Below are 13,552 nucleotides of genomic sequence, written 5' to 3'. Positions count from 1 at the left end.
TGTCCAGACACAGTGTGACAGCTTCAACACTCCAGCAGCCAGCGCTGACAAAGGTGTAGCAGCTGGAACCTTTTTTTTTTTTTAAGGCGGATTCTAGCTGTGTCCCAATTCAAGGGGACGCCGTCTACGAAGGTGTTGCCCTTCGTAGCCGCTGTAGACCGCAGAGGCCGAACCGAACTGGTCTACAGGGGATTTTCACTTTGCATCACCGCTTTTTACCGTTGGGTCACAAAGCACAGTTCCTGTTGTCTAGCTGAAATCCAAAACTTACATTTAACAGTGTAATACTCAGGCTCCCTGTCAGTGCTGTTGGCCTTCTTTACTCGCGCGCTATGAATCTTGGGATACGTTGGGCAATGAAGGCTCCAACCGTTGAATCCTTCGTTGGAAAAGAAGGACGCATTTGAAGGGGCCTTTGAAATGGGACAACCTTCCTAGTCGCCTTCAGCCTGTGAACTGGAACACAGCGTCTCTGACTTGGAGCTAAAAACGATAACAACGGCTGTATACTCCTTATGATCCAGTGAGCCATACCAGAGGCAGCATGCACAACAGTAGGGTCCTGGTCCTTTCATAGCTAAATGGAATGAAGCCACTGTTCCTGTTACTTAGCACACCTGTGTTTGAGAAGCCCAGGTAGAGACATCCTGACCTTTAGGATGAACCATGAACCATTGTTTAAGATGTTAAACTCCACAGCACCAACACTAAAGGTTTCCTCCCTCTGATAATCTGATGACATCACTGCAACACCACCAGGGTTATTTTTCTCAGACTTGACAAAGCTCCTCCAGAGACACAGAAAACATAATTCAACCTCTGTCACAAAGCTGACTTCACAAGAATGAAGTCAGACGGGACGACTTTTAAGTGTCAAAGCCCTCAAGTGGCCTTCGAAACACCAGGCCTTAAAGCTATAATGTGTAACTTTAACACATTAAACGTTAAATCAAATGTTTCCAGCACTTGGTTTTAATCACGGTGATGGTTTATTTGGTTGCCAGAGGCATTTCATCCAGTTTTAGATACTTTTTACACCTTGGTCATTTTAACTATATATTTTAACTGGATGAAGGGTTTTAGTCATCAGAGAAACAAGCTGGTTAAACATCAGCGGCAGCTCGGCTCGCAGCCCCTCCGAGAAGATTTTTAGATTTATTCACTATTTTTACCAGTTTTAATCACCTGCTCCGTTTGTGTAGAAGAGGAGAGCTCTGTAGAGAATTTGCCTCTGTGAAAACAACTGAATAATTAACTCTGATGGACAACAACTCCCATGATCCAACGTTACTTCAAGGTGAAAGTGAAAATAATTTCAACCCAAACCACACTATGTTTTAACAATGTACTTATTTTACCCAAAACCACGAGCTTTCCCTAAACCTAAGTAAGTTGTTTCTGAGTCTAAACCAAGCCTTTGCCACAGTCTTGTCACAACATAAAACCAGTAAAATAAGTGGCCTGTTCCTTTATTAAGATCTAAGTCTGAACTTCAACTATCAAACTAAAAACTTATAGTGAACCAGTTAAGAACATACAGTAACATGAGATCATGCTTTATCTTGTTTTTTCCTCATTCATTCGTATATTATTTTATTCTATGTTATTGTATAAAACTAGATCAAAAACATAAAATTAGATGTACCTGCAACATAAGAGCTTCTGTACTCTCTGTATTGTGATGTCGCAGTGTCAAACATGCCTTTTAACTCAGGTGGCGTTCCAGTTCTTTCATTGTTATTCCATACGTAAACACACAGTTGAAAAGAATGGACTGGAGCCACTATGGATTGAAGTGGTTCACAGTCGATGGATGAAACCGGCAAACACAGTCGAGAGTCGTCCAAGGCCTTTCCATCTGCCCATGTTGATAATCTTCCCCCTGAGCTTCCTGTTCTCTGGGTTTACATGATCAAAGTTTGGATTTGCTTTAATTATTTCAGATCAATGCTGGCTGTGGCCACTGTGGAGACCTGTGGCCAACGCTGAGGCAGCAAAGAAGAAGAAGAAGGAGAAGAAAAAAAAACAGCTGAGTCGTCCTGTCTAATATGCACACAGCAAGGAGAGAGAAAAGCGAGAGCGAGGGAGAGGTGTGGGCTAATGCAAGGCACCAATCATTAGCCTTAAGTGTTCCTCATTATGTTCCTAAAGCCTCTGAAGACCTGAATCCCTAATTGATCTCATCCTGGCGTTTAGTAACACTCAGGAAAGCAAAGGAGCTGCTCGCTTCCCTGGCACTAACAGATAGGCTGCCAGGCTCGCCCGGCGAACACGCGCTCATCACTACAAATGAAGGCCTGATACTTGGACGGCTGAGCTGCCTCACACACTCCACTGCTCCGACAACACCAGAAAAACCACGGCAAAAACACACAGTCCTGTTTTCGCCTTCGCAGGGCGGGAAGTCAAACTGCCCCTGCTCGCTTTTAAAGGCATTATGGTCCATTCAGAAAAGATTTCACTGAACTATTGGCAGTGCAGATTATCAGGTAAACACTCTGCTGCAGTGGGGTCGTGTTGGTCTGTATTTTCTGGCTGTGTGGTGCCAACATTTGCAACGTGCAGCGAACTCAGTTATTTTCTGGCATTTTCTGTTTCTTTGCTCTGGATATAACTTCCACATAAGCTCACGTGTCCTGTGGGGGATTTGAATACATTAATTTTCAATGAAGAATTTGAATAAAAAAAACTCTACCACAAAGTGAACTCTCCCATCCATGGCCACAATAACTTGTTGGGGACCCGGAATAAAAAATTAGCAACTGAGCTAATCAACCCCTGCTCTTCCAACTACCTGGCTGTGTGGTGAAGCACGTTCATCTGGTAATATAAAAACACACGAGCACAAAACTGAAATAATCACAGAGTTCCAGACAAAGCCACATGATAGTTCAACATTTCTGAAATGAGGTTTCTTGATGAAAAGATCGACACCACTCTCATATCTGCATCAAGTATGGAGCTAGCTAGCTATATAGCCTAGCTTAGCATAAAGACTGGAGACAGGGGGAAACACAGCTACAAACTTCTCAATTGTTAACATGCACACAAGCAGAAATTTATATATGACGGTTTGTGATTCAGGGAAGCATTTACGTCCTGGAACTATTTCTTAGCAAACAACAGTTTATCCATCCACAGTGTGTGCACACACCCCGGAAACAACGTCGGCCACGGAGCGCTCACCTGTTTCTTCACGTTGCGCGGGAAAAGGGGGGGACACCATTCATCTCTTCATTCAGTTTCAGTTTTAAGGAGGGAGTAGGGCCAGGTCAGCAGGAGCGACACGGAGCAACACGCTCAAATGACGCCGTTAAATCCCTTTACCGATCGTCATCCGTCCGCCATGTTAACAGCCGTGCTCCGGGAACTACCTGCACTCCACTCCGTTGTTTCATCCACAGCGAAGCAACGTCCCGGACTGGATCACTTGCTGACTGGACTGGACTGGACTGGACTCGACTCGACTGGACTCGACTGGACTGACTGACTGACAGTAGCCGTAAGTGCAGAGAAACTAAATTTTTCTATTTTATTTATTATAATTTTTTTTTGTTTTTTCTGTTGGTGAACTGAGCTGAACTTTTACTTCTAAAAAATAAACGATTTAAATTTTTTTTTTTTTTTTTGCCTCGACTGAAAGAAAACCGGAAGTTGAATTTTGAGTTTGGATTACATTTTTGGTTTTTGAAGTAAAAAAAAAAAAATGTGTGTTTGTGTTCTTTGGGGGGCTTCAATGGTCAGTATTAGTAATAGTATTAGTCCAGTATATTAGTATTGGTAAAAAGTAGTAATATTCAGTTAGTTTGACATAATCATCTTAAATGCCTGGAGAGAGACCTGGCTGACACCCCTGATACAAATAAAACTTAGAAATCGTAACTTAAGAAGTCAAACTGTCACACCACTCAGCACCTGTACAGCATATAGCTTATAGCATAACTACTTGTCACATGGTCGGTGAGTCCAGGTTTTTAGCGTGGACCAGATACAAGTTCGCCAAGACATGGTTGTTGTCTATGAGGTATACATATATTTTTGACAGCTTTGGTCAGTACAAGGCGAGTTTTACCCTGCTACCAGTCTTCATGCTAAGCTAGGCTAATTGCCTACATTGATCTTCTCATATAAATCTTGGAAAGAAAGCGAATGAGCAAAAATCCTAAACTTTTAACTCATTTAAGGCCCTTAGCTTGTACCTTTTAATGTGATTCACGTAACCACAAACCAGTTGAAGAAGTATAAAGCTTCTTCCACCTCTGTTCCTAACTGTCTGAGCATTTAGCAAAGTTTGACTTTAGCAAAAGATCTTAAATTAAGGAGTCACCTCATGCAGTGTCACAAGTAGATAAGCAGGAATATATAGGTTGGATAATAATATTGTGTTGATCAAACAAAACAGTTCACTGACGTTCAGGGCAGGTTTGGGGTTTGATTCCCAATGGGACCTCTAGTGTTAAAAATGCATGTACTCATGATGCTGTGAGGCACTTTGGATACTTCGGAGTCCACCAGCTGTAATAAGTTTATGTGATATTAAAGCTTCTAAAATTAAAAAGCTTTGGGGCAAGTTGGAAATGAAACTTGAAGTCTACATTTAAATTCCCAAGCAGTAGAAATTTGCAGTTTGAGCCCCAGAGGCCTCGAACAGACGATTCCTCAGCATGTTTCATTTTGATCCATATTTTAAACTAATTAAAACATTAAATAACGTCTCTGAACAAATGGATACGTGATTTGTTGGGAAATTATTTTTTTCCATAAATTTACATTGTACTTTATTAATATCGTCGTGATTCGGATTTATTCTGAATTATCTGATGTTATTGATTATTTTTGTGCTTTCGTGTTTTTATTATATTCTTTTAATAAAGAAACAGTATTATAGCTGCTTAAACTTTAATACTGCAGTAGTGACACTAGTGAAACTGCTTATTCCTCCAACTTTTGTGTGTTTTTTTAACAAAACAACTTTACGATGCCACAATTATAAAGTTTAATTGATAGAAACTTTACCTGATTTGTAGATACTAGTATCCCCTTGAACTGTAATCAGAAAAAAAACAACCTGAAAACTCTTCCCTCTCTTCCTAAACATAAACTAACACTACGTCTTGTGTCGCTGTCCAACTCTTTCATTACAGAAATGCACCGTCGCTACCAACATTTCCAGGAACTCACCTCCACTGTAAGGGAGTTACAGTGCTGAGAGGCCATTGATAATATACTCTGTTATTTATGGTGCAAATCTGTCTCTGTCTGCTAATCAATAATGTATTATCATACATCAAGTTTTGGAAATGAACCTGCCCAGAAGTTAATTAGTGTGGGGATGGCAGCGAACTCCACCACAGCAGTCGATTGTTTTTCATTAGAGGACTTGGGGAAATTGATCACAGAAAAAAAAAAATTAATATATACAAATATATATATATATATATATATATATATGTTATGATTTGTTATGATGGGAGATGTGAGTGATAAATATTGGCCGGGCACCTGCAGAACAAATGAAACAGCCTGAGGGCAGGTTCATAAATAACACAGTCGCTTTAATTTGGCTGAACCAGGAGTGTATGCTAACTGACACCGGATGATTTCTGAGAGGAGCGCCTGTGGCAGGGGGGAGGCGGGGAGCGGTTTCAGCTCTCCATCGTTCTGTAGTGTCCTTGAGCAATACAATAAATCGCAGCCGGCTCCAAAGCTCCTGCTGCTGATCTCTGAACTGTGACCTCTGACTTTCACGTTCACAGAAGCAAGAGCACGACAGACAGTTCTTTTCCCTCTGGGATCAAAGACAATTATTGACTTCTCAATTGGCGCAATAATTAAATCAATTAAATGAGATGATTGCATTTGTTCACTGGCCACACACACACTCTAATCAACCAGTTTCCAATCTATCTTTGATGTTCAATACACCCCAACAGTTACTGAGATTTTGAATGACTGTTCTGTTTGATCAACTCTTCCTCCGTCTGCCACATCTACCTCCGCTCTGCAATGCATTCTGGTCTATTGAGGCTGCTGACTCAAGTCAAATACTAACCGTTCTCATGTTCCAAATGACTACACCCAACTTTGGAATGAAATAATATGATGATTTAAACATTTTGTCATATAAACTTCTAAGATCAATACATGTAAATAAATCCTAATAAATGTTATCTCGTGACTCTTTGTACATTTTTTGTATTGTAATATATTGATATCAGCTATTTAATATTGACTAAAACATCAATACTTGATTATGTAATTAACTTGGTGGATGGAAGAATTATGGGAAAGAAAAATGAGTAAAAATAATCTCTGCACACTTGGAGCAGGTCGGTCGGTCTCTGCAGTAACTAGGTTTGTTTTGTCGGGTTTGGAAAGTCTGAAGTTTTTCTTTGCTTTTCAGACGACACTGTCTCTTCTTCTTCTACAGTATTCACTGCGTACGGGCCTCTGTTGTATTAGCCACATCTCCTATTCATGCAGAACTCAATGTTAGTTTGTTTTTTTCCAAGACAGAAGCTGCTTTTTTTCCCCGAGCCAAGTGTCATGTGTTGTCAAAGCAAGTCTCAAGTCACGTCTTCATTAGCATACTTCAAATCTAATAGGCTAACTATTAGTGTAAATAATGGTGTTGTTAACATTTTAGGTGCATGTGCTATGCTGTGTTGAAACTAAACAAAATTGTCATCACAAACAACAGCGACATTATTTATTTACATTTACTTCCCTGTCGTTTCCCCTGTGTCTGTGGTTTGTCACAACAGCAGGAAACGAGATAAGGGCTGAAAGTTTTACAAGCTCCACAACCATGAAAAGCAAGAAACTGAACTAAGTGTCTGCCTGTCTGCCTGCCTGTCTGTCTGCCTGTCTGTCTGCCTGTCTGTCTGTCTGTCTGTCTGTCTGTCTGTCTCCTCTGTTTCATTACAGTCAAGCATGGCACCTACACACAAGCAGCGGCCCATAAGACAAAAAACCTTTTAAAGAGACAGGTCAGTTGGTTGCAGTGTGTGTGTTTGTGTCAGTTAAATGCAAGGGATTGTGAAACAATGGCGGGAAAATTAAATTCAATATTAATTTAATACTACTGCTAATATAATAATAATAATAATAATAATAATAATAATAATAATAATAATAATAATAATCAGTCACAGAGATCTTCTATCTGCATATGAACATTTTTCTTTTTGTTAATAAAGTTGTTTTGTTTGTTTTTTTACAGCTGAAACCTTTGAATGCAGAGGCCTAATATAAAATCCCTGGTGTGTCTGTGTGTTTTACTTTTAGTCTTTAGGGAGTCAAGTGTCAAATCTCATCAGGTTTGTGACTCAGCTCTGACTCGGGTCAAAGTCTCACGTGTCCGGCGTCAGTATTTACAGTAACTTTGATGTGAGCAGCGCTGCTCTGTTTTCCCCAGTGAGCAACAGCACCAGAGGAAAAAAAAAAAAAAGTCATTTTTTCATTCTTTTTCACTTTGAGTTTGACCTTGTGCTTCACGCGGACAACCGAGAACAGCGCTCCTCTCTGTTCGGCGTGTTCTAGGCTCTAGGTTGAACTTACAGTTTACTCGCAGGAAAACGGAGGCGAGTCTGCAACATGACTGTAAATACATGGTGACAGGCAACACTGAGTCACGACACTCACACAGCTAATGAATGCCACGACGAGAAATGTTACACCGAGTAAAATATCACTCAAGGTAACACCACATTCTATCACGGCGGGGTTTTATCTAACTGTCGGCGTGGAGGCTAACCTTTTATTTAATGAACAAACCACCGGGACCTTCAGTCTCTTTTTAAATCACTCTGTTCTTTCTAAAAAGTCAAACCTGTCCCACTTTCAATCCTGCCGGTTCAGGATAAGGACTTCTATTTAATATCAACAGCGTCTGACATCCACGGCTTCTTTACTTAAAATCATTTATAAAGCCCACAAATGACCTTCTCTAAATCGCTGAATTTCAACATCAATTTATTTCATGAACAAGTAGAGTCGGATTTAATTTACCCTGTGACGTGACGGTGGAGTGTGTATGTGTGTATATGTGTGTGTGTGTGTGTGTGTGTGTGTCTATGTGTGTGTGTTCCTGAGGTCCTTACATGCGGCTGCTTTTTCAAGGCCAGCTCAAGGTTACCTTCCAGGAGCTGATAGGTAATGGGCTTCAGGCACAGCTGAATATCCGTCCTGCTAATATAAATAATAGATTACATTGTCCCTATAGATTCTGCATATATTTTCCCCTTGAACAGCGGCTTGATGGTGTTGCACATAAAGATCTGTAAGAGCAGCAGCCATAAGTCAGCCCAGAGGTGAACTGTTTAGATTAGGTGTTTATATGGACTGCTCTGCTTGTTTCCACTTGAGGGAATAAAGTGTTTTATTGAATATAGAAATCCATAGAGGAAAAGGTCGCTCTCTGCACATTTTGCTCGGGATGAAGATGAATAGTTTGCATACTGCGGGCTGTTGCATGCTCACGTGCTTAGTAACGATCTGTGCAAGCACCCGGAGAACGAAGGAGGCGATCAATCTGCGTTATGAGGCAGATGCGAAATGCGCAAAGCACCTGATCGAAAGAAGAGGAATTTGTTTGTTTTTGTGCAGAAGCCGAGCTCTCCAAAAACCTGCAGATACTTTATTTGTCGTGGCTGCACTGCGACAAACGAGGCCGTAAAACCACACGGAGCGTGGCCGCAAATCACCTCCCGTGCCTGATTTTCTTTTCATGAACAAAGTGTAAACAGAAGAGCCCGTGCTTCTCTTTTTTTTCCATACTCCTCAACAACTGGAAGATAATAAATTCTGCACATAATTGTATCTAAATCTGTGAATTTAAATTTCCCTCGAGAGGAATTTACAGCAAACGGTACATATGCTCTAGATTTAGCATAAACCTCTTTTACCCCTGAAATGTGAAACACACATTCAGTGCAAAAACACACAGTAGAGGGCTCAGATACTTGCATTAACAAAAACAGGCGACACACACACTAACACACAAAAAACATGATGTTGCAGGGGGAGAGCTTCCCCCACAGCTTCCTGTTCTGACCTCAGAAATTCTGCTGTTCCAACAGCCTGGTAAAAGCAATAAGGCAGGGACGTCAATGGCTGTCCAGAGGCCTGTCAATCATTCTGACTGACTGATTAGTATTCCCTGATGGTCATGGTTTGTGCGTCGGCATTCTCCAAATGCAACGCTGACTAGTTTGATTAATCGTTCCTGTCTGAGCGGTCGATAGCGGTGGACAACATGCGGACGAGGCCAGAAAAGCTCGTCGTCTTCACCTCGTCCACCTCAGGTCTGCTCTTATTGCTGTGACTCTGATTCAGATACAGACTGTGAAACAGTTCCTCAGTATCATGGTTTATATGCACTAACATTGCCTAAGTCAACACTGCACCAGCGGCAGCAGAAGCTGATTCTATCATCAATCATCCAACTGATTAGCTTTGTGTCTTGTCAGCTTGTTAGCCAGCTAGCTGCAGTAGCTTACCATCACTGTCTACTGCAGAAATCAGAATGACTTCATGTTCAGGCTTTAAAGGCGCAGTTTCATCCATCAAAGGCAAAACACGCACTGTAGGACGTTTACTAAAAAGCAACATACATGTGGACCAATGGTCTCCAACGTTTTCCAAGCAACGATCCATCATTTCTTAACCTTATCGATACAATGCATTTTCCTGCTCCTTCACAATAAAGCTCCATGTGATTTGCTTCAGATCTTTAAATGTGAAAGAGCAGCAACAGGAAGTGATATCTTAACTCTGATTAGTGAGAATTAACAAATTACCTACAACAGAAGGTGCAATGAGTTGGCAGAAAGCACACTAGCTTGTTTAGCTACTGAAACTAGCAATAGCTTTAGCATTAAGGATGTCAGTGTTTTTGCAGTTAGAATTTTCTCAAGCTCCAACTCCTGTTTTAAGAGGCTAAAATAAATGGGACCCTTCAGACCATTTACTTTTACTTAAGTCCTTGTTGCACTGCAATAAATAAACAAGCAAATGTGTCATTAATCTTAAATCAGTTTCCTGTGATGAAAAAATAATTGAGCTCAAATTTGCCTTTTTTTTCCCCCCAAAACAGTGACAGTGTTATGAAATGAGGCTGGTCCCTCGTTTTGTTCAAAAAGTTGAGATGTTCCGGCATCAAGGGAAATGATCTCACCTTCCTGACACTTTCTTTCACCTGTCTTGACAGAGTTCACAGATCTAAACCTGAATACAAGATTAAAGGTTTTGTTGAGATGAACGTTTCCTTCAGGTCCGGTCTCAATCTAAATTCTCAGCTCTACTCTCCTGCCTCTTTGATGAATAATAGGAGCAGGAACAGAGAGAGAGAGAGAGAGAGAGAGAGAGAGAGAGAGAGAGGAGAGGGGGAGGAGAGAGAGAGAGATATGTGCGAGCATTAACTGTGTATTCATCAGGTCTGGCCCCGGCCATTGACAGGCTAATCAATGTTTAGTAATAAGGCTGAATGTGGAATGAGGTGTGGGGGGTCCGGGTCGGGACGGAGGGGAAAGAGATATCAATTAAGCAGGGAACTGCAGAGTCCAGGCCCGAGGAGCTGAGACGGCAATATCCCGACTCTGGTTCATTAACTAAACAGTGTGTGCTGAATGCAAAACTCCTGCAGCCACCCCCCCCAATACCACCACCCATCCCAACTCTAAACGGCTGCCATATTCAATGGAAATGAGGGAGTCGCTGCAGCAGGTAGAAAAACGCTTTTGATAGTTCACATAATGAAATATCTGAGAGGCCACGCAGGGAAATAATATCCGCACGTTACGCAATAAGGCAAAACGTGCAAGGCGCCCGCAGGTAGGCGAGGCAAAGCGGGGTCCCCGTACTGGTTTCCACATTACACCGCGAGATATTTGCATACAATATGCATTCAGTGTAAACTGGGAAGAAAAAAAAAAAACAGCAGGTAAAAGTAAATAGGCTCATTCCCAGTTTGCAGTTTATTCCCACAGAAAAATAAACGACAGCAGCTGTTTGGGCTCCACTGCTGCTCCACTAGACCTCAGAGGATTTTCTTATTCCACCACATTTATTTGATGACTATGGTTTTAAGATTCTACCTACAAAACATGTGTTCAGCTTATAGTATTGGTTATTTTACTGGACTGTCAGAAACTTTTACACAGGAGGCTTACAGTAAGTAGGGCAGAGGCATTCTAGTTTATCTATTCATCACTTTATTTTCTGTATTTATTCAACTTTCACTAAGTCAGTTTGTTGGTGTCGTCATTAAAGCTCTGCTCCCAAAATAGATTTCAACTACCCAACAGTATATATAGAAGTTAAAGGTGCACTCCAGCGATTGACTGTGGCGCAACATGAGGTTTTGGTGAACTGAAAAAGACAGAAAAATGTTCCAAACTGATGAAGCAGACTGATGCTTCACTCCCTAGTTTGGATCGAGTTTCAGAAACTCTGCATCGTACGATTCCCACAATGCAACTCGATTGCATTTTTCATTTTCCCCACCTGCCTCGTAAAAATCCCAAATCTTTCATTCTCTTTTTTTTTACTACACAACATCTGTATTAAAATCAGGATTATTTCCTCAGTCTTAAAGCTTCTCCAGAGCAACAGAAGATACGATGACACTGTTTTCACTTGTAAACTAATTTTGAAAAAATAAGTGGAGTGTCCCTTTAAAAGTAGTTAACTCATCCAGCCACATTAACATATTCTAATTTATTAATGCATCAGTAAGAAGTATCCAACATTAAAAAAAATATTCTAATATAACTGACAGGCTCTTGTTACTTGCTGATGCTCAGAATTCATCACTTGCTTTTACAGTGTTTTTGCAACATATTAATTAAAGGACTGGTCTTCTTCCAACACTGCGCGTCAGTCGTCATGCAAACACACAAGTTAGTCTAAAAGTGTTGACTTATCATGTGAGTGAGTGATTCGCTTTTGGTCTGAACCCTGTGAGCTCAACATGCCCCAACCCCCCCAAAAAAACCTGCTGCTAATATTTATGATCCCTGGGGAGCAATTTAAAGCCCGTGAAGGGCAGTGACACTTTTTCACTCTTTGTTAAATGCATTTCACCTTGTTGATGATGCATTAGACGTCTCAGAGTGGCCCGGAGCCAGATAACCGCCAGAGCCACCCGTCCCTCTTCTCTAGCTGCCCTCCATCTTTAGACACAGTCCTCTTCAAAACAACCTTGAACCTCTCGTCGTCTGTTTGTTCAACTGTTCTTCGTTTTTTGCTCTTCAGTGTCGTTTGATAGTTTTTCTTAACTTTTAAGATGAAGGTGAATGTTTTTACAGCAACAAAATGCCTCCATCAGCTGTTACTGTCAAACCTGAACACTAGACATGACCCTCGTCATCGTTCACAAGCACCACAAACATCAAACCAGCCCTGAAATTCAATATTCAACCAAAACCAACTGCTGCTGAGCCCCTTCATCCACATTCACCCAACAACACCAGCTGACAGTGACACCGACCACCGAACAGCGGGCAACATCCCCCCTCGAGCATCCAGTCGCACGGCGGCGTACCCATTATTCCATTACTCCCCTCCCACTGCTGCGTACATTTCTCTTTTTATTTTCAGAATTCAGGCGTGCTTGAATGATTCTGTGGCCAGACACGTCGTATTCTCAGACTCTACTTCTGCTTCGGCTGCAGCCAGACATATTTTTACATTCTTTTTTTTCTCCTCCTCCCTGGTGTACCCATGTTGATTTTGAGGTCATCTCCAGGTCCCCTCCCTGCTGGAAGCAACGTTTTACTCATCCCTGCTGCCTCCAAAGTTGCCTATTCATCAAGGCCCCCCCCCCTCCCCCCTCACATGCTGCGTTTGACTTATCTCTTGTTTCCCCTTCTCTTTTGGACTCAGCTTAGATGTACGTCTAGTGCAGCAGCTGCCGCAGAATGAATTGCTGTTAATCGATTAATGGATTGCTTGTAATGAAAGAAGAAATTACAACACAGCTGATTGTGTTATTGAGCCGCTGAGGCAGAATGAGATGAGGATTTTCAGAAATGAAAGACTCTGTATGTAAAAGGCTGAAGAAAAAAACCCAAAAAGATTGAAATTGTTCACATTTCAAATCCATCTGTCTGCTGCACACCGACTGACGTGACCCACACAAGCGTGAACATCACAGTGCATGTGAATTTGTTGTTGTGAGCAGCTGTAAACAAGAGCAACACCTTAAATGCAGAAACATGTGCAGCTCTGCCAGTCTACTTCTCTCCCCACATGCCTGTTGACATTCTGGAGAAGCACGTCATGACCGCAGCCTGCCCACTAGTGGTCGCTGTTTGCACCTCAAACACACACACACACACACACACACACACGCACACACACACACACACACACACACACACACACACACATATACGCACACACACACAAACACACACAATCCAGCCTGGATTTCAATGCGACTCAGTTCAACTAGTGCGTGCAGGCAGGCGTGCACATGAGCAAAAAAAAACACACTCAACCCAAAGGCAACTTTGATTAGATTTCACCTGGGTCCTCCCCCCTCCACCCC

At 41.7% G+C, this 13,552-nt stretch overlaps 1 protein-coding gene across 1 annotated transcript in view; it reads right to left on the bottom strand.

Annotated features, from left to right (window-relative positions):
* Positions 1-13,552, bottom strand: part of glra1 (glycine receptor, alpha 1) — a 105,877-nt gene that overhangs the window by 91,607 nt on the left and 718 nt on the right. The gene's annotated exons all lie outside the window — the stretch shown is intronic.

This window comes from Seriola lalandi, unplaced genomic scaffold (assembly GCF_002814215.2).
Source record: "Seriola lalandi dorsalis isolate HSWRI2012SDOR001 ecotype SW California unplaced genomic scaffold, Sedor1 jcf7180002054565, whole genome shotgun sequence".
NCBI classification, from domain to species: domain Eukaryota; kingdom Metazoa; phylum Chordata; class Actinopteri; order Carangiformes; family Carangidae; genus Seriola; species Seriola lalandi.
The sequence above is the reverse complement of the archived record's forward strand: the minus strand, read 5'-3'. Positions and strand labels throughout refer to the sequence as shown.